Source organism: Pangasianodon hypophthalmus, chromosome 9, assembly GCF_027358585.1.
Source record: "Pangasianodon hypophthalmus isolate fPanHyp1 chromosome 9, fPanHyp1.pri, whole genome shotgun sequence".
Lineage (NCBI taxonomy): Eukaryota > Metazoa > Chordata > Actinopteri > Siluriformes > Pangasiidae > Pangasianodon > Pangasianodon hypophthalmus.
The window spans coordinates 8,332,278-8,356,101 of NC_069718.1; the positions used below are offsets into that span (position 1 = coordinate 8,332,278).

General features: G+C 40.2%; 17 non-coding genes across 17 annotated transcripts; 6 read left to right on the plus strand and 11 right to left on the minus strand.

Annotated features, from left to right (window-relative positions):
- Window positions 1-7,540: 7,540 nt before the first annotated feature.
- LOC113530235 (U4 spliceosomal RNA) lies at window positions 7,541-7,681 on the minus strand. Its single transcript, XR_003403129.2, has one exon. It is a non-coding gene; the product is annotated as a U4 spliceosomal RNA (small nuclear RNA).
- Window positions 7,682-8,425: 744 nt separating this feature from the next.
- LOC128319039 (U4 spliceosomal RNA) lies at window positions 8,426-8,566 on the minus strand. The gene has a single exon (XR_008302470.1). It is a non-coding gene; the product is annotated as a U4 spliceosomal RNA (small nuclear RNA).
- Window positions 8,567-9,332: 766 nt separating this feature from the next.
- Window positions 9,333-9,473, minus strand: LOC128319040 (U4 spliceosomal RNA). Its single transcript, XR_008302471.1, has one exon. It is a non-coding gene; the product is annotated as a U4 spliceosomal RNA (small nuclear RNA).
- A 1,085-nt stretch (window positions 9,474-10,558) lies between these two features.
- Window positions 10,559-10,631, plus strand: trnaa-agc (transfer RNA alanine (anticodon AGC)). The gene has a single exon. It is a non-coding gene; the product is annotated as a tRNA-Ala (tRNA).
- A 523-nt stretch (window positions 10,632-11,154) lies between these two features.
- LOC128319041 (U4 spliceosomal RNA) lies at window positions 11,155-11,295 on the minus strand. Its single transcript, XR_008302472.1, has one exon. It is a non-coding gene; the product is annotated as a U4 spliceosomal RNA (small nuclear RNA).
- A 1,085-nt stretch (window positions 11,296-12,380) lies between these two features.
- On the plus strand, window positions 12,381-12,453 carry trnaa-agc (transfer RNA alanine (anticodon AGC)). Its single transcript has one exon. It is a non-coding gene; the product is annotated as a tRNA-Ala (tRNA).
- Window positions 12,454-12,961: 508 nt separating this feature from the next.
- LOC128319042 (U4 spliceosomal RNA) lies at window positions 12,962-13,102 on the minus strand. The gene has a single exon (XR_008302473.1). It is a non-coding gene; the product is annotated as a U4 spliceosomal RNA (small nuclear RNA).
- A 766-nt stretch (window positions 13,103-13,868) lies between these two features.
- Window positions 13,869-14,009, minus strand: LOC128319043 (U4 spliceosomal RNA). The gene has a single exon (XR_008302474.1). It is a non-coding gene; the product is annotated as a U4 spliceosomal RNA (small nuclear RNA).
- A 1,085-nt stretch (window positions 14,010-15,094) lies between these two features.
- On the plus strand, window positions 15,095-15,167 carry trnaa-agc (transfer RNA alanine (anticodon AGC)). The gene has a single exon. It is a non-coding gene; the product is annotated as a tRNA-Ala (tRNA).
- A 508-nt stretch (window positions 15,168-15,675) lies between these two features.
- On the minus strand, window positions 15,676-15,816 carry LOC128319044 (U4 spliceosomal RNA). Its single transcript, XR_008302475.1, has one exon. It is a non-coding gene; the product is annotated as a U4 spliceosomal RNA (small nuclear RNA).
- Window positions 15,817-16,582: 766 nt separating this feature from the next.
- On the minus strand, window positions 16,583-16,723 carry LOC128319045 (U4 spliceosomal RNA). Its single transcript, XR_008302476.1, has one exon. It is a non-coding gene; the product is annotated as a U4 spliceosomal RNA (small nuclear RNA).
- A 1,498-nt stretch (window positions 16,724-18,221) lies between these two features.
- Window positions 18,222-18,362, plus strand: LOC128319046 (U4 spliceosomal RNA). The gene has a single exon (XR_008302477.1). It is a non-coding gene; the product is annotated as a U4 spliceosomal RNA (small nuclear RNA).
- Window positions 18,363-19,478: 1,116 nt separating this feature from the next.
- Window positions 19,479-19,619, minus strand: LOC128319047 (U4 spliceosomal RNA). The gene has a single exon (XR_008302478.1). It is a non-coding gene; the product is annotated as a U4 spliceosomal RNA (small nuclear RNA).
- A 1,085-nt stretch (window positions 19,620-20,704) lies between these two features.
- trnaa-agc (transfer RNA alanine (anticodon AGC)) lies at window positions 20,705-20,777 on the plus strand. The gene has a single exon. It is a non-coding gene; the product is annotated as a tRNA-Ala (tRNA).
- Window positions 20,778-21,300: 523 nt separating this feature from the next.
- LOC128319048 (U4 spliceosomal RNA) lies at window positions 21,301-21,441 on the minus strand. Its single transcript, XR_008302479.1, has one exon. It is a non-coding gene; the product is annotated as a U4 spliceosomal RNA (small nuclear RNA).
- Window positions 21,442-22,207: 766 nt separating this feature from the next.
- LOC128319049 (U4 spliceosomal RNA) lies at window positions 22,208-22,348 on the minus strand. The gene has a single exon (XR_008302480.1). It is a non-coding gene; the product is annotated as a U4 spliceosomal RNA (small nuclear RNA).
- Window positions 22,349-23,433: 1,085 nt separating this feature from the next.
- On the plus strand, window positions 23,434-23,506 carry trnaa-agc (transfer RNA alanine (anticodon AGC)). The gene has a single exon. It is a non-coding gene; the product is annotated as a tRNA-Ala (tRNA).
- The last annotated feature ends 318 nt before the right edge of the window (window positions 23,507-23,824 follow it).

Below are 23,824 nucleotides of genomic sequence, written 5' to 3' on the forward strand. Positions count from 1 at the left end.
AGACTTCAAAGCACTATTGTAAGTCGCTCTGGATAAGGGCGTCTGCCAAATGCCATAAATGTAAATGTAAATGTAAAAATGAAAAATATGGTTTGTCCTCAATCTATTATCAAATCAAACATCAAATATTGGTTATCCTCTGAAATGGCTTTCCTTTTTGAATAAATTAATGAATCTGCACTGCACACTAGGGCTGGGTATATTCACAAATGTAACATGTTTGATTTTGATTCAAGCATGAGATTAATTTGTTTTATTGATGTCTTTCTGCGGTTGAAACACTGAGCAATTACATGAGACAGGTAAAATGTACTTATCATTCAACATTCCTTCTGACATTCATTCATGTTCATTTGCTCCTACAACTAGTACTGTAGTAAAGAGGATGATCGGTTCACGTGCACTTAGTGCTGCCACTTCACTTCAACTGAGGCACCAACACAATCTGTCACGCTACATTAAAGAGCAGCATATTGTTTGAATTTGGTAATAAATTGGATAAAATTGTAAATCTGACACTTTGTCTTGTATAGAAAATGTAACAAAACAAAGCTTTTTGCAATTTATTGAATGGGAGGCACGCTACAATGTTTTGTTCATTCTTCAGCTGAAGACAGGATAGACTAACAGATTGATTCTTGGAATTTAAGAATAAATATCGGTTTATAATAATGAGAAATCAATTAACATTGAGAAATAGATATTTTATAATGTCTCACACCTTATAAATCTTCACTGTTTTCTGTACTTCACTATTCCCTTTGATGCACTGGCATAAAATAAATGTTTGCTACAAAGGATGGTAAAACTTTTGTACCAGATTAACACTATACTTTCTGAAGGTGTGTTCAATGAATAGGTATGTACTATAACTGTGATTACAATTATTCATAAGGCCCTACAATGCATTATAAGTTGCATTATAAGTATTTTTTTTATAATTCATTACACATAAGGGCTTTAAATAAAGTGTTACCCAAAAGATCAGTAGGTGTTTACTACTTAAAAAGCTCTGATGATGTGTTTACTACTTAAAAGGCTCTTATTGTCTGCCAACAGTATCAATGTAATCAGACCATTGTTGATCTTAAAGCGCTAATGCTGGCGGTCACCAATGTCATGCATTCCCAATAATGAGTATTTTTTCCTCTTCTCTTTTCAAGATTGTCAATTGATCAGGTGGGAAGCCTTAAAGTCTTCGCTTTCAGCACTTTCTCCTACCCAAAGCTTCAGAGTGGTGAAGGCCATGCCGCAGTGAAGAACTGGACAAAAATTGTGGATCTCTTCCTCTTTGATCTTGTTTTTGTTCCTTTGCACCTAGGCATGCATTGGGCTATGGCTGTAAGTCATTTATGAGTTAGGATGCTTTTTTGCATTTTTCAGTTTTAATATTTACATGTTCAATTCAATTCAATTTATTTGTATAGAGCTTTTAACAATGGACATTGTCACATAGCAGCTTTACAGAAATAAATGGATTCACAAAAATATATTGTAAATATTTGAATTTATCCCTAATGAGCAAGCCAGTGGCGACGGTGGCAAGGAAAAACTCCCCAAGATGATATGAGGAAGAAACCTTGAGAGGAACCAGGCTCAAAAGGGAACCCATCCTCATCTGGGTGCAACGGATAGTGCGATTATAAATAAATCCTTTCTATTATTGTGTACTATATGGACAAATAGTGCAATTGTGCAACCAATAAATTCATCACAGTTTTTGCAAGAAGTCTGGCTGGTTAAAATCTATCCACTGTCCACTGATGGAGTCCTGAGTATGAAGCTGCTCATGGCAACTGCAGCCCCAAAGCCACTACAGCAATCACAGTCCCAAGCCATTACAGTATAGTTCCCCATATGTGATCCCCATGCCATCTCCACAGCCCCCAGGTGGCGCCATCTCAAGCAATCCAAACAGTTCTTCAGGCAATCCATATGGAGCCACCCCCAGCAGCAGCGAGCGAACTCAACCGATGAGAACTCCAACCAGAAGTAGGGCATCAGGATGGGTCAGGCAGCGATGAGGAGCAGAAGGGGTCAGGATCACTGGCATCCCTGGCATCTCAGAAGTAGCATGTGTAGCTCGACAGAGAGTGAGGGAGAGAGAGAGATGGAGAGAAAGGAAGAGATTGTTAGGTGAGCTTTTGTCCTCTAATGGTTAAGCACGATGTACTTTGTACGCAGAGTGCAAGCAGGGACTCCGGCAAGACTAGCTATGACAGCATTACTAAAAAGGAGAGCCAGAAGCTAACACAGACATGAGGGCACCCTGGGACATAAGGCAGCCAGCTCCACCGTCGACAAACCTGAATGAACGTGTGAGAGTGGGGGGGCGACAGCATCCAAACATCCCAGTTCACCACAACATTCTATGCCTGTGAAACCCTCCAGACCTGCCCCTGTACCTAAGAAAAATATTCACAAAAGGCTTGACTAAACAAATATGTTTTCAGCCTAGACTTAAACACTGAGACTGTGTCTGAGCCCCGAACACTAAGTGGAAGGCTGTTCCATAACTGTGGGGCTTTGTAAGAGAAAGCTCTACCCCCAGCTGTAGCCCGCATTATTCAATGTACCAACAAATAGCCTGCACCTTTTGATCAGAGTAGGCGTGATGGATCATAAAAGACCAAAAGTTCGCTCAGGTACTGTGGCGCGAGACCATTTAGTGCTTTATAGGTCAATAGTAGTATTTTATAATCAATACGAAATTTGATTGGGAGCCAATGCAGTGTGGATAAGATAGGGGTGATGTGGTCATATCTTCTGCTTCTAGTAAGGACTCTCACTGCTGCATTCTGGACTAACTGGAGCTTGTTTATGCATCTACTGGAACATCCAGACAGTAAGGCAGTACAATAATCCAACCTAGAGGTAACAAAAGCATGAACTAATTTTTCTGCATCGTGTAGTGACAATATATTTCTTATTTTAGCAATATTTCTGAGATGAAAGAAAACAATCCTAGTTATATTATCTACATGAGCTTCAAAAGAAAGACTAGAGTCGATAATCACACCAAGGTCTTTTACTGCTGCACATGATGAAACAGAAAGGTCATCCAGGGTTATGTAATCAGAAAGCTTACTTCTAGCTGCATGTGGTCCTAGTACAAGTACTTCTGTCTTATCAGAATTAAGTAAGAGAAAGTTAATAAGCATCCAGTTTCTAATGTCTTTTACACATTCCTCAACTTTATTAAGCTGGTGTCTGTCATCTGGCTTTGCTGAAACATTCAACTGTGTGTCATCAGCGTAACAGTGGAAGCTAATACCATGCTTACGGATAATTTTACCCAGAGGTAGCATATATAGAGAAAAGAGCAGTGGGCCTAAAACAGAGCCTTGCGGGACACCAAACTTTACCTTAGTATGAGAAGAGAAGTCACCATTTACGTTTACAAACTGATAACGATCAGTCAAATAAGACCTGAGCCAGGAAAGGGCTGTTTCCTTAATGCCTACTACATTTTCTAGTCTATCGAGGAGAATAGCATGATCAATGGTATCAAAAGCTGCACTAAGGTCAAGCAGCACCAGCAAGGTATATTTGAAAAGTGCAAAACACTATTTATGATTTTCAGTTTGTCTTTAACTTGTTACTTGTCTTTAACGTATGACACCATTTTTGCCTGTAAATATGCAGACTTCCTTTCTCAAGGAAAGCCACTCACTTTCAGACAGGTACATGATCAAGCAACACTATTTATGTGAACACCATTAATTCTAAAAAAAATTATTATGCTCTTCATCTCTGATTCGTCTCTGTTTCTCTGTAGTGTACAGTATGAATGTAGTCTGACATGAAACCCCTGTGATCAGGACAGGCATCTGAAGTTATAACAGTATGAATGTAATCTGACAGGAAACATCTGCGATCAGAACAGGTATCTGAAGTTATAACAGTATGAATGTAATCTGACACGAAACCCCTGTGATCAGGACAGGCATCTGAAGTTATAACAGTATGAATTTAATCTGACACAAAATCCCTGTGATTAGGACAGGCATCTGAAGTTATAACAGTATGAATGTAATCTGACACAAAACCCCTGTGATCAGGACAGGTATCTGAAGTTACTGTGTGTAATATAAAAGGTATCTGACACAAAACCCCTGTGATCAGGACAGGTATCTGAAGTTATAACAGTATGAATGTAATCTGACACGAAACCCCTGTGATCAGGACAGGCATCTGAAGTTATAACAGTATGAATGTAATCTGACATGAAACCCTTGTGATCAGGACAGGTATCTGAAGTTATAACAGTATGAATGTAATCTGACACGAAACCCCTGTGATCAAGACAGGCATCTGAAGTTATAACAGTATAAATGTAATCTGACACAAAACCCCTGTCATCAGGACAGGCATCTGAAGTTATAACAGTATGAATGTAATCTGACACAAAACCCCTGTGATCAGGACAGGTATCTGTGTGTAATATAAAAGGTATCTGACACAAAACCCCTGTGATCAGGACAGGCATCTGAAGTTATAACAGTATAAATGTAATCTGACACGAAACCCCTATGATCAGGACAGGTATCTGAAGTTGCTGGGTATAATATAAAAGGTATCTGACACGAAACCCCTGTGATCAGGACAGGCATCTGAAGTTATAACAGTATGAATGTAATCTGACATGAAACCCCTGCGATCAGGACAGGCATCTGAAGTTATAGCAGTATGAATGTAGTCTGACACGAAACACCTGCGATCAGGACAGGTATCTGAAGTTATAACAGTATAAATGTAATCTGACACGAAACCCCTGTGATCAGGACAGGCATCTGAAGTTATAACAGTATGAATGTAATCTGACACGAAACCCCTGTGATCAGAAGAGGTATTTGAAGTAAATGGCTTTTTCCAAACTGCGCATGATCGGTGACCTCTGCAAATTCTCAAATAGGCCACGCCTGCCTGATGACGCAGTTTCGATTACGCTGTCCTGAAACCCCTGGAAAAAAGTGAATCCCAAGGCACAACACTCTCCAGGATCCATTGCCTTTGCCTAGCAGGTGGGCGTTTTACTTACTCAAAATTGTTCTGAGAGCAGAAAGGAAAATGATTGGTTTACAGAGACGACCAATGAAATCACAGAGGAGGCGGGATCAATCACAGAGGAGTCGGGATCAGAGACGTTCAAAAATTGGATTGAATAATTGGGACACTTCATTAAGAATCTGTTGAAAACACGTTTATGCGAAGGTAAGTGCATTTACTATATACTGTCTTAATGTACAGTGATAATTCAACCGTTAAGGAAGCCTACTGAGTGGTAGATCAGGTTATATTAGCTGGACAGCATTTGCTACTTATTTAGTTAACGAGATAATTGGCTAACTACAAAAAATGCACTGCACTTAGATTCTGTGTCCAAATATTCCATCATGAAATTATGAATTGTTGAAATTATGGGGCAAAATAGGGATATTGTCAACTATGTTACATGTCAACTAAGTTACCCAGTAGTTTACATCGTCAGTCATTATTGTCACATCATTATCATTATCATTATCGGTCTAATAAAGTCGCAACATATATTTTTTATGGGCACATTTTCCCTTTTTATCAACAGATTTTAACAATTGTATTATTTAAAAATAGGTGTCAGCAGCTGAGAAACAGTGAGATACAGGGCTCGTTGGGATGCTGATCCTGCAAGAAGGGCAGCATATTTGGAGAAACAGAAAAAGGCATGGCACATGGCACAAGGAAATGTGAAAACAGTGGCAGAGATGAGTGAGAGAGAGAGAAAAGAAGCAAGAGGGCCTACTGGAGGAAAGAACAGCAGCAAAGCAGAGAAAGAAAGTGCAGGCTTGACAACTTAGTTACACCACTAGACAGTCCAGACAGCCAAGTTGTCCATCACCCTCAGGAAACAAGGTAGAGATTTGTGATAGCAAGAGAGAAACTGGTTTATGTATTTAACAGGAAAATTGTGTAACAAGGTAAAAGATTTCCATTTACATTCACACAATATATCATATATCTGTAAATGAATTTCTTTTGTTTATTGCAGACAGAAAAAAGCTGGAAGAAAAAAGGTCAGGGGAGAAAACTCAAAATACAAAAAAGATGAACAGACAAACGACGCAAAAGAATCAAAAGACCCTGTAATGTCGCAGAATCCCCAGCATCAAAAACGAGGAGACTGCTACAAAATGTCACTGTTTCTGGAGAAGTGCGGAGATCACTGTTTGTCCACCATGCTCTCATGGCTCTAGACTCAAGAGCTCTTGAGTTTGTATGTTTTGATTGAAGTGCATTTAATCTAATTACTATTATGACATCCAGTTTGTCCGTAACATAGTTGATAAGCTCAGTAATGCAAACATCCTAAACCTTAAAAAAATTAATTTCATGTTGTTCATGTTTAAGGTTTGCAACTAGTGGATATGTTACACTGAAGCAATAAACTAACATAAACCACTGGTTGTTCTGTTGAGAAAGAACACTGTTTTTGCACTTTTTTGGTTATGTGAAATGTACTCCAAATTATAGAATGACTCCTGTACACCTACTCATTCATGCTATCTAATCAGCCAAGCGTGGGGCAGCAGTGCAGTGCATAAAATCATGCAGATATGGGCCAGCAGTTTGAGGTAATGTTTACATCAACCAACTAAATGGGAAAAAAAGTGAACTCCGTGATTTTGACATGATTGCTGGTGCCAGATGTGCTGGTTTGAGTATTTCTATAACTTCTGATCTACTCGGATTTTTACACACCACAGTCTGTTTACTCAGAATGGTGTAGATGGAAATACCTTGTTAATTAGAAAGGTCAATGGAGAACGGCCAGACTAGGTCCAGCTGACAATGAGGCTACAGTAAGTCACATAAGCACTCTGTCCAATTGTGGTGTGCAGAAAAGCATCTCAGAATGCACAACACATCGAACATTGACGCAGTTGGGCTACAACTGCAGGAGACCACATCGAGTTCCATTTATGTCAGCCAACAACAGAAAGCTGAGGGTAAAGTCTGCACTGGTTCACCAAAACTGGACAGGTGAGGACTGGACAAACGTAGCCTGCAAGAAAGTATGCATGGCCAAACATTTGTGGAAACCTGACTATCACACCCACATGTGGTTCTTCCCCAAAGTGGTGACACAAAGTCTAAAGCACATTCTTGTATAGAATGACTTTTTATGCTGTAGCATTACAGTTTCTCTTCAATGGAATGAAGAGGCCCAAACGAGTTCCATCATGACAGTGACCCTGTACACAAAGCGAGCTCCATGAAGACATGCTTTGCCAAGGTAGAAGTGGAAAAACCCGAGTGACCTGCTCAGAGCCCTGACCTCAAACTCACTGAACACCTAATTACAAAAATTCTACAACTGAAAGGCGCCTAGTACAAAACACATGGAGCAAAATTCTACCACTACTACACCAGGAACACCCATGGATGTGTCAAAACACGCCAGATAAATGTTCATAGAACAACATAAATTTTACCAACCAAACCTTCGTTACTAGCTCGGAAAAAGTAAGCGCACAATCTTCTTTTGACACAACATTAACAGTCGCGTTAGAGACCATCAAAAAATGCCATGGCTGACTATTTTTCAAGTCATCCAGGCGGGGTATTGGGTAAAGTTTTCAACCAGCAATGATCGCACCTCGGATTAACCTCATAAGCTACGATATTGCCTCTGCGAAAGGATAAAGATCAACGGCACATGCCCACATTCAGATAGGAGACAGTCCAGGATGGTAAGTCCAAACACATCGCTCAGGTATGTCAGTCACTAAAGGAACAACACGACTGAACCTTCTGTCACTAGTTTGACTGAGAACAAACAGGTTCAAGAATTTCCTAGCAAAAAGGTGTCAAATAAGCTACCTGAAATTAAATAGAAATAAAAGGCTTCCAATCCTCCAGTCGGATCTAAAAGGGGAGGAGTCAGACACGACAGGTAGAAGTCTTTGAAATCAGCCAGTATTCATTTCCAAGCTTATATTAAACGATCTAGAAAACCTGGCTGGAAAACAAACAAACCAAGCAAAAACCTTCCAGTGCTACAGTCTGGAAGAAAAGGGGCGGGTGTCACATACGACAGGTACATGCTTGAAACCAGGTGAGATTCAGTTCCATTCCATTATTAAGCAATCTGGTAAAGCCCCTTGGAAAACCTACTCTTTCTTATTCACTGGTTAAAATTCCCCTTAGGAACAATGGAAATTGGCCATAGAATTTTTATTTCCTTTTTCTTAAACAGAATTCCGCAACTGAAACGCATTTAGTACATGAAGCAAAATTCTACCACTACTACACCAGGAACACCCATGGACGTGTCAAAACACGCCAGATAAATGTTCATAGAACAACGTACATTTTACCAACCAAACCTTCGTTACTAGCTCGGAAAAAGCAAGCGCATAATCTTCTTTTGACACAACTTTAAAGGTCTTATTAGAGACCATCAAAAATTGCCACGGCTGACTATTTTTCAAGTCATCCAGGCGGGGTATTGGGTAAAGTTTTCAACCAGCAATGATCGCGCCTCGGATTAACCTCATAAGCTACGATATTGCCTCTGCGAAAGGATAAAGGTCCCGCCCACAACGGCACATGCCCACATTCAGATAGGAGACAGTCCAGGATGGTAAGTCCAAACACATCGCTCAGGTATGTCAGTCACTAAAGGAACAACACGACTGAACCTTCTGTCACTAGTTTGACTGAGAACAAACAGGTTCAAGAATTTCCTAGCAAAAAGGTGTCAAATAAGCTACCTGAAATTAAATAGAAATAAAAGGCTTCCAATCCTCCAGTCGGATCTAAAAGGGGAGGAGTCAGACACGACAGGTAGAAGTCTTTGAAATCAGCCAATATTCATTTCCAAGCTTATATTAAACGATCTAGAAAACCTGGCTGGAAAACAAACAAACCAAGCAAAAACCTTCCAGTGCTACAGTCTGGAAGAAAAGGGGCGGGTGTCACATACGACAGGTACATGCTTGAAACCAGGTGAGATTCAGTTCCATTCCATTATTAAGCAATCTGGTAAAGCCCCTTGGAAAACCTACTCTTTCTTATTCACTGGTTAAAATTCCCCTTAGGAACAATGGAAATTGGCCATAGAATTTTTATTTCCTTTTTCTTAAACAGAATTCCGCAACTGAAACGCATTTAGTACATGAAGCAAAACACATGGAGCAAAATTCTACCACTACTACACCAGGAACACCCATGGACGTGTCAAAACACGCCAGATAAATGTTCATAGAACAACGTACATTTTACCAACCAAACCTTCGTTACTAGCTCGGAAAAAGCAAGCGCATAATCTTCTTTTGACACAACTTTAAAGGTCTTATTAGAGACCATCAAAAATTGCCACGGCTGACTATTTTTCAAGTCATCCAGGCGGGGTATTGGGTAAAGTTTTCAACCAGCAATGATCGCGCCTCGGATTAACCTCATAAGCTACGATATTGCCTCTGCGAAAGGATAAAGGTCCCGCCCACAACGGCACATGCCCACATTCAGATAGGAGACAGTCCAGGATGGTAAGTCCAAACACATCGCTCAGGTATGTCAGTCACTAAAGGAACAACACGACTGAACCTTCTGTCACTAGTTTGACTGAGAACAAACAGGTTCAAGAATTTCCTAGCAAAAAGGTGTCAAATAAGCTACCTGAAATTAAATAGAAATAAAAGGCTTCCAATCCTCCAGTCGGATCTAAAAGGGGAGGAGTCAGACACGACAGGTAGAAGTCTTTGAAATCAGCCAATATTCATTTCCAAGCTCATATTAAACGATCTAGAAAACCTGGCTGGAAAACTCACTGAACACCTTTGGGATGAACTGGAACACTGACTGCACCCCACACCTCCTCACCCACCCAACATCAGTGCCTGAGGGAGAGCAGAAGTAAAATTAAACAGGTGTTAAAGTAAATGAACGTCTTCCAGATTATGCACAAATGCAATTACTGGAGCATATATACAAAAAGTTTTGGTTGCCTTCCTGATAGTAGAAGTGGACAAATTACGAAAGTAACACTCCAAGTCGTTTTTTAAAAGAACCAAACCAGGGTTGAAGTTTTACTACACTGCATTTGTGAACGTGATACTTGGCTAATAAAATGATTAAATTGCATACAGAGCATAAATTTGTGTTTCAAGTCACAGTAAATGAATTCCAAATAAATCAATCAATCAATAAATAAATAAATAAATAAAAAGGGAAAGAAACGAAAGAAAATGAAGAAAGGTCTTAGGGTGTTAGCTACAGAAAGTTCAGCTGTCATCAATATCCAATTTCAAATGTGACACCAGAAAGGATTTGACTGGATAAAAGCTGTGAATGAGCCTGAAAGGTAGTTCTTTACCTTTCCGCTTTAATAAAAAATTGTTAAGCAAAGAACAGACTTTCTTCCAGCACAATATTGTGAACCTGTTCCAGTTTGAAAAAAATGCACGGATTTTCTTCTTATTTTTTCCGACGTGCTTTTGCAAACACATTGTCCCAAGCAGGCAAACGTTATTCACCTCTCCGGGCTCAGAGTGGCGCACTTCCCCACTCTCGGGAAGGGGGATTAGCTCAAATGGTAGAGCGCTCGCTTAGCATGCGAGAGGTAGCGGGATCGATGCCCGCATCCTCCACACTCCGCCGTGTTTTCAACAGAAATTAAACTCATCAGGCTCTTTATTAGGAACACCTGTACACCTACTCATTCATGCAATTATCTAATCAGCCAAGCGTGGGGCAGCAGTGCAGTGCATAAAATCATGCAGATTTGGGCCAGCAGTATCAGGTAATGTTCACATCAACCATCTAAACAGGCAAAAAATACGACAGGTACATGCCTGAAACCAGGTGAGATTCAGTTCCATTCCATTATTAAGCGATCTGGTGAAGCCAGTTAAAATTCCCCTTAGGAACAATCTAAATTGGCCATACAATTTTTAGTTCCTTTTTTTTTTAAAACAGAATTCCACAACTGAAACACATTTAGTACATGAAGCAAAACACGTAGAGTAAAATTCTACCACGACTACACCAGGAACACGTGTCAAAACACGCCAGATAAATGTTCATAGAACAACGTACATTTTACCAACCAAATCTTCGTTACTAGCTCGGAAAAATTAAACACACAATCTTCTTTTGACACAACTTTAAAGGTCTTATTAGAGACCATCAAAAATTGCCACGGCTGACTATTTTTCAAGTCATCCAGGCGGGGTATTGGGTAAAGTTTTCAACCAGCAATGATCGCGCCTCGGATTAACCTCATAAGCTACGATATTGCCTCTGCGAAAGGATAAAGGTCCCGCCCACAACGGCACATGCCCACATTCAGATAGGAGACAGTCCAGGATGGTAAGTCCAAACACATCGCTCAGGTATGTCAGTCACTAAAGGAACAACACGACTGAACCTTCTGTCACTAGTTTGACTGAGAACAAACAGGTTCAAGAATTTCCTAGCAAAAAGGTGTCAAATAAGCTACCTGAAATTAAATAGAAATAAAAGGCTTCCAATCCTCCAGTCGGATCTAAAAGGGGAGGAGTCAGACACGACAGGTAGAAGTCTTTGAAATCAGCCAATATTCATTTCCAAGCTCATATTAAACGATCTAGAAAACCTGGCTGGAAAACTCACTGAACACCTTTGGGATGAACTGGAACACTGACTGCACCCCACACCTCCTCACCCACCCAACATCAGTGCCTGAGGGAGAGCAGAAGTAAAATTAAACAGGTGTTAAAGTAAATGAACGTCTTCCAGATTATGCACAAATGCAATTACTGGAGCATATATACAAAAAGTTTTGGTTGCCTTCCTGATAGTAGAAGTGGACAAATTACGAAAGTAACACTCCAAGTCGTTTTTTAAAAGAACCAAACCAGGGTTGAAGTTTTACTACACTGCATTTGTGAACGTGATACTTGGCTAATAAAATGATTAAATTGCATACAGAGCATAAATTTGTGTTTCAAGTCACAGTAAATGAATTCCAAATAAATCAATCAATCAATAAATAAATAAATAAATAAAAAGGGAAAGAAACGAAAGAAAATGAAGAAAGGTCTTAGGGTGTTAGCTACAGAAAGTTCAGCTGTCATCAATATCCAATTTCAAATGTGACACCAGAAAGGATTTGACTGGATAAAAGCTGTGAATGAGCCTGAAAGGTAGTTCTTTACCTTTCCGCTTTAATAAAAAATTGTTAAGCAAAGAACAGACTTTCTTCCAGCACAATATTGTGAACCTGTTCCAGTTTGAAAAAAATGCACGGATTTTCTTCTTATTTTTTCCGACGTGCTTTTGCAAACACATTGTCCCAAGCAGGCAAACGTTATTCACCTCTCCGGGCTCAGAGTGGCGCACTTCCCCACTCTCGGGAAGGGGGATTAGCTCAAATGGTAGAGCGCTCGCTTAGCATGCGAGAGGTAGCGGGATCGATGCCCGCATCCTCCACACTCCGCCGTGTTTTCAACAGAAATTAAACTCATCAGGCTCTTTATTAGGAACACCTGTACACCTACTCATTCATGCAATTATCTAATCAGCCAAGCGTGGGGCAGCAGTGCAGTGCATAAAATCATGCAGATTTGGGCCAGCAGTATCAGGTAATGTTCACATCAACCATCTAAACAGGCAAAAAATACGACAGGTACATGCCTTCAGTTCCATTCCATTATTAAGCGATCTGGTGAAGCCAGTTAAAATTCCCCTTAGGAACAATCTAAATTGGCCATACAATTTTTAGTTCCTTTTTTTTTTTAAACAGAATTCCACAACTGAAACACATTTAGTACATGAAGCAAAACACGTAGAGTAAAATTCTACCACGACTACACCAGGAACACGTGTCAAAACACGCCAGATAAATGTTCATAGAACAACGTACATTTTACCAACCAAATCTTCATTACTAGCTCGGAAAAATTAAACACACAATCTTCTTTTGACACAACTTTAAAGGTCTTATTAGAGACCATCAAAAATTGCCACGGCTGACTATTTTTCAAGTCATCCAGGCGGGGTATTGGGTAAAGTTTTCAACCAGCAATGATCGCGCCTCGGATTAACCTCATAAGCTACGATATTGCCTCTGCGAAAGGATAAAGATCCCGCCCACAACGGCACATGCCCACATTCAGATAGGAGACAGTCCAGGATGGTAAGTCCAAACACATCGCTCAGGTATGTCAGTCACTAAAGGAACAACACGACTGAACCTTCTGTCACTAGTTTGACTGAGAACAAACAGGTTCAAGAATTTCCTAGCAAAAAGGTGTCAAATAAGCTACCTGAAATTAAATAGAAATAAAAGGCTTCCAATCCTCCAGTCGGATCTTAAAGGGGAGGAGTCAGACACGACAGGTAGAAGTCTTTGAAATCAGCCAGTATTCATTTCCAAGCTTATATTAAACGATCTAGAAAACCTGGCTGGAAAACAAACAAACCAAGCAAAAACCTTCCAGTGCTACAGTCTGGAAGAAAAGGGGCGGGTGTCACATACGACAGGTACATGCTTGAAACCAGGTGAGATTCAGTTCCATTCCATTATTAAGCAATCTGGTAAAGCCCCTTGGAAAACCTACTCTTTCTTATTCACTGGTTAAAATTCCCCTTAGGAACAATGGAAATTGGCCATAGAATTTTTATTTCCTTTTTCTTAAACAGAATTCCGCAACTGAAACGCATTTAGTACATGAAGCAAAACACATGGAGCAAAATTCTACCACTACTACACCAGGAACACCCATGGACGTGTCAAAACACGCCAGATAAATGTTCATAGAACAACGTACATTTTACCAACCAAACCTTCGTTACTAGCTCGGAAAAAGCAAGCGCATAATCTTCTTTTGACACAACTTTAAAGGTCTTATTAGAGACCATCAAAAATTGCCACGGCTGACTATTTTTCAAGTCATCCAGGCGGGGTATTGGGTAAAGTTTTCAACCAGCAATGATCGCGCCTCGGATTAACCTCATAAGCTACGATATTGCCTCTGCGAAAGGATAAAGATCCCGCCCACAACGGCACATGCCCACATTCAGATAGGAGACAGTCCAGGATGGTAAGTCCAAACACATCGCTCAGGTATGTCAGTCACTAAAGGAACAACACGACTGAACCTTCTGTCACTAGTTTGACTGAGAACAAACAGGTTCAAGAATTTCCTAGCAAAAAGGTGTCAAATAAGCTACCTGAAATTAAATAGAAATAAAAGGCTTCCAATCCTCCAGTCGGATCTTAAAGGGGAGGAGTCAGACACGACAGGTAGAAGTCTTTGAAATCAGCCAGTATTCATTTCCAAGCTTATATTAAACGATCTAGAAAACCTGGCTGGAAAACTCACTGAACACCTTTGGGATGAACTGGAACACTGACTGCACCCCACACCTCCTCACCCACCCAACATCAGTGCCTGAGGGAGAGCAGAAGTAAAATTAAACAGGTGTTAAAGTAAATGAACGTCTTCCAGATTATGCACAAATGCAATTACTGGAGCATATATACAAAAAGTTTTGGTTGCCTTCCTGATAGTAGAAGTGGACAAATTACGAAAGTAACACTCCAAGTCGTTTTTTAAAAGAACCAAACCAGGGTTGAAGTTTTACTACACTGCATTTGTGAACGTGATACTTGGCTAATAAAATGATTAAATTGCATACAGAGCATAAATTTGTGTTTCAAGTCACAGTAAATGAATTCCAAATAAATCAATCAATCAATAAATAAATAAATAAATAAAAAGGGAAAGAAACGAAAGAAAATGAAGAAAGGTCTTAGGGTGTTAGCTACAGAAAGTTCAGCTGTCATCAATATCCAATTTCAAATGTGACACCAGAAAGGATTTGACTGGATAAAAGCTGTGAATGAGCCTGAAAGGTAGTTCTTTACCTTTCCGCTTTAATAAAAAATTGTTAAGCAAAGAACAGACTTTCTTCCAGCACAATATTGTGAACCTGTTCCAGTTTGAAAAAAATGCACGGATTTTCTTCTTATTTTTTCCGACGTGCTTTTGCAAACACATTGTCCCAAGCAGGCAAACGTTATTCACCTCTCCGGGCTCAGAGTGGCGCACGTCCCCACTCTCGGGAAGGGGGATTAGCTCAAATGGTAGAGCGCTCGCTTAGCATGCGAGAGGTAGCGGGATCGATGCCCGCATCCTCCACACTCCGCCGTGTTTTCAACAGAAATTAAACTCATCAGGCTCTTTATTAGGAACACCTGTACACCTACTCATTCATGCAATTATCTAATCAGCCAAGCGTGGGGCAGCAGTGCAGTGCATAAAATCATGCAGATTTGGGCCAGCAGTATCAGGTAATGTTCACATCAACCATCTAAACAGGCAAAAAATACGACAGGTACATGCCTTCAGTTCTATTCCATTATTAAGCGATCTGGTGAAGCCAGTTAAAATTCCCCTTAGGAACAATCTAAATTGGCCATACAATTTTTAGTTCCTTTTTTTTTTTAAACAGAATTCCACAACTGAAACACATTTAGTACATGAAGCAAAACACGTAGAGTAAAATTCTACCACGACTACACCAGGAACACGTGTCAAAACACGCCAGATAAATGTTCATAGAACAACGTACATTTTACCAACCAAATCTTCATTACTAGCTCGGAAAAATTAAACACACAATCTTCTTTTGACACAACTTTAAAGGTCTTATTAGAGACCATCAAAAATTGCCACGGCTGACTATTTTTCAAGTCATCCAGGCGGGGTATTGGGTAAAGTTTTCAACCAGCAATGATCGCGCCTCGGATTAACCTCATAAGCTACGATATTGCCTCTGCGAAAGGATAAAGATCCCGCCCACAACGGCACATGCCCACATTCAGATAGGAGACAGTCCAGGATGGTAAGTCCAAACACATCGCTCAGGTATGTCAGTCACTAAAGGAACAACACGACTGAACCTTCTGTCACTAGTTTGACTGAGAACAAACAGGTTCAAGAATTTCCTAGCAAAAAGGTGTCAAATAAGCTACCTGAAATTAAATAGAAATAAAAGGCTTCCAATCCTCCAGTCGGATCTTAAAGGGGAGGAGTCAGACACGACAGGTAGAAGTCTTTGAAATCAGCCAGTATTCATTTCCAAGCTTATATTAAACGATCTAGAAAACCTGGCTGGAAAACAAACAAACCAAGCAAAAACCTTCCAGTGCTACAGTCTGGAAGAAAAGGGGCGGGTGTCACATACGACAGGTACATGCTTGAAACCAGGTGAGATTCAGTTCCATTCCATTATTAAGCAATCTGGTAAAGCCCCTTGGAAAACCTACTCTTTCTTATTCACTGGTTAAAATTCCCCTTAGGAACAATGGAAATTGGCCATAGAATTTTTATTTCCTTTTTCTTAAACAGAATTCCGCAACTGAAACGCATTTAGTACATGAAGCAAAACACATGGAGCAAAATTCTACCACTACTACACCAGGAACACCCATGGACGTGTCAAAACACGCCAGATAAATGTTCATAGAACAACGTACATTTTACCAACCAAACCTTCGTTACTAGCTCGGAAAAAGCAAGCGCATAATCTTCTTTTGACACAACTTTAAAGGTCTTATTAGAGACCATCAAAAATTGCCACGGCTGACTATTTTTCAAGTCATCCAGGCGGGGTATTGGGTAAAGTTTTCAACCAGCAATGATCGCGCCTCGGATTAACCTCATAAGCTACGATATTGCCTCTGCGAAAGGATAAAGGTCCCGCCCACAACGGCACATGCCCACATTCAGATAGGAGACAGTCCAGGATGGTAAGTCCAAACACATCGCTCAGGTATGTCAGTCACTAAAGGAACAACACGACTGAACCTTCTGTCACTAGTTTGACTGAGAACAAACAGGTTCAAGAATTTCCTAGCAAAAAGGTGTCAAATAAGCTACCTGAAATTAAATAGAAATAAAAGGCTTCCAATCCTCCAGTCGGATCTAAAAGGGGAGGAGTCAGACACGACAGGTAGAAGTCTTTGAAATCAGCCAATATTCATTTCCAAGCTCATATTAAACGATCTAGAAAACCTGGCTGGAAAACTCACTGAACACCTTTGGGATGAACTGGAACACTGACTGCACCCCACACCTCCTCACCCACCCAACATCAGTGCCTGAGGGAGAGCAGAAGTAAAATTAAACAGGTGTTAAAGTAAATGAACGTCTTCCAGATTATGCACAAATGCAATTACTGGAGCATATATACAAAAAGTTTTGGTTGCCTTCCTGATAGTAGAAGTGGACAAATTACGAAAGTAACACTCCAAGTCGTTTTTTAAAAGAACCAAACCAGGGTTGAAGTTTTACTACACTGCATTTGTGAACGTGATACTTGGCTAATAAAATGATTAAATTGCATACAGAGCATAAATTTGTGTTTCAAGTCACAGTAAATGAATTCCAAATAAATCAATCAATCAATAAATAAATAAATAAATAAAAAGGGAAAGAAACGAAAGAAAATGAAGAAAGGTCTTAGGGTGTTAGCTACAGAAAGTTCAGCTGTCATCAATATCCAATTTCAAATGTGACACCAGAAAGGATTTGACTGGATAAAAGCTGTGAATGAGCCTGAAAGGTAGTTCTTTACCTTTTGCAGTGTAGTAAAACTTCAACCCTGGTTTGGTTCTTTTAAAAAACGACTTGGAGTGTTACTTTCGTAATTTGTCCACTTCTACTATCAGGAAGGCAACCAAAACTTTTTGTATATATGCTCCAGTAATTGCATTTGTGCATAATCTGGAAGACGTTCATTTACTTTAACACCTGTTTAATTTTACTTCTGCTCTCCCTCAGGCACTGATGTTGGGTGGGTGAGGAGGTGTGGGGTGCAGTCAGTGTTCCAGTTCATCCCAAAGGTGTTCAGTGAGTTTTCCAGCCAGGTTTTCTAGATCGTTTAATATAAGCTTGGAAATGAATACTGGCTGATTTCAAAGACTTCTACCTGTCGTGTCTGACTCCTCCCCTTTAAGATCCGACTGGAGGATTGGAAGCCTTTTATTTCTATTTAATTTCAGGTAGCTTATTTGACACCTTTTTGCTAGGAAATTCTTGAACCTGTTTGTTCTCAGTCAAACTAGTGACAGAAGGTTCAGTCGTGTTGTTCCTTTAGTGACTGACATACCTGAGCGATGTGTTTGGACTTACCATCCTGGACTGTCTCCTATCTGAATGTGGGCATGTGCCGTTGTGGGCGGGATCTTTATCCTTTCGCAGAGGCAATATCGTAGCTTATGAGGTTAATCCGAGGCGCGATCATTGCTGGTTGAAAACTTTACCCAATACCCCGCCTGGATGACTTGAAAAATAGTCAGCCGTGGCAATTTTTGATGGTCTCTAATAAGACCTTTAAAGTTGTGTCAAAAGAAGATTGTGTGTTTAATTTTTCCGAGCTAGTAATGAAGATTTGGTTGGTAAAATGTACGTTGTTCTATGAACATTTATCTGGCGTGTTTTGACACGTGTTCCTGGTGTAGTCGTGGTAGAATTTTACTCTACGTGTTTTGCTTCATGTACTAAATGTGTTTCAGTTGTGGAATTCTGTTTAAAAAAAAAAAGGAACTAAAAATTGTATGGCCAATTTAGATTGTTCCTAAGGGGAATTTTAACTGGCTTCACCAGATCGCTTAATAATGGAATGGAACTGAAGGCATGTACCTGTCGTATTTTTTGCCTGTTTAGATGGTTGATGTGAACATTACCTGATACTGCTGGCCCAAATCTGCATGATTTTATGCACTGCACTGCTGCCCCACGCTTGGCTGATTAGATAATTGCATGAATGAGTAGGTGTACAGGTGTTCCTAATAAAGAGCCTGATGAGTTTAATTTCTGTTGAAAACACGGCGGAGTGTGGAGGATGCGGGCATCGATCCCGCTACCTCTCGCATGCTAAGCGAGCGCTCTACCATTTGAGCGCTCGCTTAAAGGGGAGGAGTCAGACACGACAGGTAGAAGTCTTTGAAATCAGCCAATATTCATTTCCAAGCTCATATTAAACGATCTAGAAAACCTGGCTGGAAAACTCACTGAACAAACCAAGCAAAAACCTTCCAGTGCTACAGTCTGGAAGAAAAGGGGCGGGTGTCACATACGACAGGTACATGCTTGAAACCAGGTGAGATTCAGTTCCATTCCATTATTAAGCAATCTGGTAAAGCCCCTTGGAAAACCTACTCTTTCTTATTCACTGGTTAAAATTCCCCTTAGGAACAATGGAAATTGGCCATAGAATTTTTATTTCCTTTTTCTTAAACAGAATTCCGCAACTGAAACGCATTTAGTACATGAAGCAAAACACATGGAGCAAAATTCTACCACTACTACACCAGGAACACCCATGGACGTGTCAAAACACGCCAGATAAATGTTCATAGAACAACGTACATTTTACCAACCAAACCTTCGTTACTAGCTCGGAAAAAGCAAGCGCATAATCTTCTTTTGACACAACTTTAAAGGTCTTATTAGAGACCATCAAAAATTGCCACGGCTGACTATTTTTCAAGTCATCCAGGCGGGGTATTGGGTAAAGTTTTCAACCAGCAATGATCGCGCCTCGGATTAACCTCATAAGCTACGATATTGCCTCTGCGAAAGGATAAAGGTCCCGCCCACAACGGCACATGCCCACATTCAGATAGGAGACAGTCCAGGATGGTAAGTCCAAACACATCGCTCAGGTATGTCAGTCACTAAAGGAACAACACGACTGAACCTTCTGTCACTAGTTTGACTGAGAACAAACAGGTTCAAGAATTTCCTAGCAAAAAGGTGTCAAATAAGCTACCTGAAATTAAATAGAAATAAAAGGCTTCCAATCCTCCAGTCGGATCTAAAAGGGGAGGAGTCAGACACGACAGGTAGAAGTCTTTGAAATCAGCCAATATTCATTTCCAAGCTCATATTAAACGATCTAGAAAACCTGGCTGGAAAACTCACTGAACACCTTTGGGATGAACTGGAACACTGACTGCACCCCACACCTCCTCACCCACCCAACATCAGTGCCTGAGGGAGAGCAGAAGTAAAATTAAACAGGTGTTAAAGTAAATGAACGTCTTCCAGATTATGCACAAATGCAATTACTGGAGCATATATACAAAAAGTTTTGGTTGCCTTCCTGATAGTAGAAGTGGACAAATTACGAAAGTAACACTCCAAGTCGTTTTTTAAAAGAACCAAACCAGGGTTGAAGTTTTACTACACTGCATTTGTGAACGTGATACTTGGCTAATAAAATGATTAAATTGCATACAGAGCATAAATTTGTGTTTCAAGTCACAGTAAATGAATTCCAAATAAATCAATCAATCAATAAATAAATAAATAAATAAAAAGGGAAAGAAACGAAAGAAAATGAAGAAAGGTCTTAGGGTGTTAGCTACAGAAAGTTCAGCTGTCATCAATATCCAATTTCAAATGTGACACCAGAAAGGATTTGACTGGATAAAAGCTGTGAATGAGCCTGAAAGGTAGTTCTTTACCTTTCCGCTTTAATAAAAAATTGTTAAGCAAAGAACAGACTTTCTTCCAGCACAATATTGTGAACCTGTTCCAGTTTGAAAAAAATGCACGGATTTTCTTCTTATTTTTTCCGACGTGCTTTTGCAAACACATTGTCCCAAGCAGGCAAACGTTATTCACCTCTCCGGGCTCAGAGTGGCGCACTTCCCCACTCTCGGGAAGGGGGATTAGCTCAAATGGTAGAGCGCTCGCTTAGCATGCGAGAGGTAGCGGGATCGATGCCCGCATCCTCCACACTCCGCCGTGTTTTCAACAGAAATTAAACTCATCAGGCTCTTTATTAGGAACACCTGTACACCTACTCATTCATGCAATTATCTAATCAGCCAAGCGTGGGGCAGCAGTGCAGTGCATAAAATCATGCAGATTTGGGCCAGCAGTATCAGGTAATGTTCACATCAACCATCTAAACAGGCAAAAAATACGACAGGTACATGCCTGAAACCAGGTGAGATTCAGTTCCATTCCATTATTAAGCGATCTGGTGAAGCCAGTTAAAATTCCCCTTAGGAACAATCTAAATTGGCCATACAATTTTTAGTTCCTTTTTTTTTTTAAACAGAATTCCACAACTGAAACACATTTAGTACATGAAGCAAAACACGTAGAGTAACATTCTACCACGACTACACCAGGAACACGTGTCAAAACACGCCAGATAAATGTTCATAGAACAACGTACATTTTACCAACCAAATCTTCATTACTAGCTCGGAAAAATTAAACACACAATCTTCTTTTGACACAACTTTAAAGGTCTTATTAGAGACCATCAAAAATTGCCACGGCTGACTATTTTTCAAGTCATCCAGGCGGGGTATTGGGTAAAGTTTTCAACCAGCAATGATCGCGCCTCGGATTAACCTCATAAGCTACGATATTGCCTCTGCGAAAGGATAAAGATCCCGCCCACAACGGCACATGCCCACATTCAGATAGGAGACAGTCCAGGATGGTAAGTCCAAACACATCGCTCAGGTATGTCAGTCACTAAAGGAACAACACGACTGAACCTTCTGTCACTAGTTTGACTGAGAACAAACAGGTTCAAGAATTTCCTAGCAAAAAGGTGTCAAATAAGCTACCTGAAATTAAATAGAAATAAAAGGCTTCCAATCCTCCAGTCGGATCTTAAAGGGGAGGAGTCAGACACGACAGGTAGAAGTCTTTGAAATCAGCCAGTATTCATTTCCAAGCTTATATTAAACGATCTAGAAAACCTGGCTGGAAAACAAACAAACCAAGCAAAAACCTTCCAGTGCTACAGTCTGGAAGAAAAGGGGCGGGTGTCACATACGACAGGTACATGCTTGAAACCAGGTGAGATTCAGTTCCATTCCATTATTAAGCAATCTGGTAAAGCCCCTTGGAAAACCTACTCTTTCTTATTCACTGGTTAAAATTCCCCTTAGGAACAATGGAAATTGGCCATAGAATTTTTATTTCCTTTTTCTTAAACAGAATTCCGCAACTGAAACGCATTTAGTACATGAAGCAAAACACATGGAGCAAAATTCTACCACTACTACACCAGGAACACCCATGGACGTGTCAAAACACGCCAGATAAATGTTCATAGAACAACGTACATTTTACCAACCAAACCTTCGTTACTAGCTCGGAAAAAGCAAGCGCATAATCTTCTTTTGACACAACTTTAAAGGTCTTATTAGAGACCATCAAAAATTGCCACGGCTGACTATTTTTCAAGTCATCCAGGCGGGGTATTGGGTAAAGTTTTCAACCAGCAATGATCGCGCCTCGGATTAACCTCATAAGCTACGATATTGCCTCTGCGAAAGGATAAAGGTCCCGCCCACAACGGCACATGCCCACATTCAGATAGGAGACAGTCCAGGATGGTAAGTCCAAACACATCGCTCAGGTATGTCAGTCACTAAAGGAACAACACGACTGAACCTTCTGTCACTAGTTTGACTGAGAACAAACAGGTTCAAGAATTTCCTAGCAAAAAGGTGTCAAATAAGCTACCTGAAATTAAATAGAAATAAAAGGCTTCCAATCCTCCAGTCGGATCTAAAAGGGGAGGAGTCAGACACGACAGGTAGAAGTCTTTGAAATCAGCCAATATTCATTTCCAAGCTCATATTAAACGATCTAGAAAACCTGGCTGGAAAACTCACTGAACACCTTTGGGATGAACTGGAACACTGACTGCACCCCACACCTCCTCACCCACCCAACATCAGTGCCTGAGGGAGAGCAGAAGTAAAATTAAACAGGTGTTAAAGTAAATGAACGTCTTCCAGATTATGCACAAATGCAATTACTGGAGCATATATACAAAAAGTTTTGGTTGCCTTCCTGATAGTAGAAGTGGACAAATTACGAAAGTAACACTCCAAGTCGTTTTTTAAAAGAACCAAACCAGGGTTGAAGTTTTACTACACTGCATTTGTGAACGTGATACTTGGCTAATAAAATGATTAAATTGCATACAGAGCATAAATTTGTGTTTCAAGTCACAGTAAATGAATTCCAAATAAATCAATCAATCAATAAATAAATAAATAAATAAAAAGGGAAAGAAACGAAAGAAAATGAAGAAAGGTCTTAGGGTGTTAGCTACAGAAAGTTCAGCTGTCATCAATATCCAATTTCAAATGTGACACCAGAAAGGATTTGACTGGATAAAAGCTGTGAATGAGCCTGAAAGGTAGTTCTTTACCTTTCCGCTTTAATAAAAAATTGTTAAGCAAAGAACAGACTTTCTTCCAGCACAATATTGTGAACCTGTTCCAGTTTGAAAAAAATGCACGGATTTTCTTCTTATTTTTTCCGACGTGCTTTTGCAAACACATTGTCCCAAGCAGGCAAACGTTATTCACCTCTCCGGGCTCAGAGTGGCGCACTTCCCCACTCTCGGGAAGGGGGATTAGCTCAAATGGTAGAGCGCTCGCTTAGCATGCGAGAGGTAGCGGGATCGATGCCCGCATCCTCCACACTCCGCCGTGTTTTCAACAGAAATTAAACTCATCAGGCTCTTTATTAGGAACACCTGTACACCTACTCATTCATGCAATTATCTAATCAGCCAAGCGTGGGGCAGCAGTGCAGTGCATAAAATCATGCAGATTTGGGCCAGCAGTATCAGGTAATGTTCACATCAACCATCTAAACAGGCAAAAAATACGACAGGTACATGCCTGAAACCAGGTGAGATTCAGTTCCATTCCATTATTAAGCGATCTGGTGAAGCCAGTTAAAATTCCCCTTAGGAACAATCTAAATTGGCCATACAATTTTTAGTTCCTTTTTTT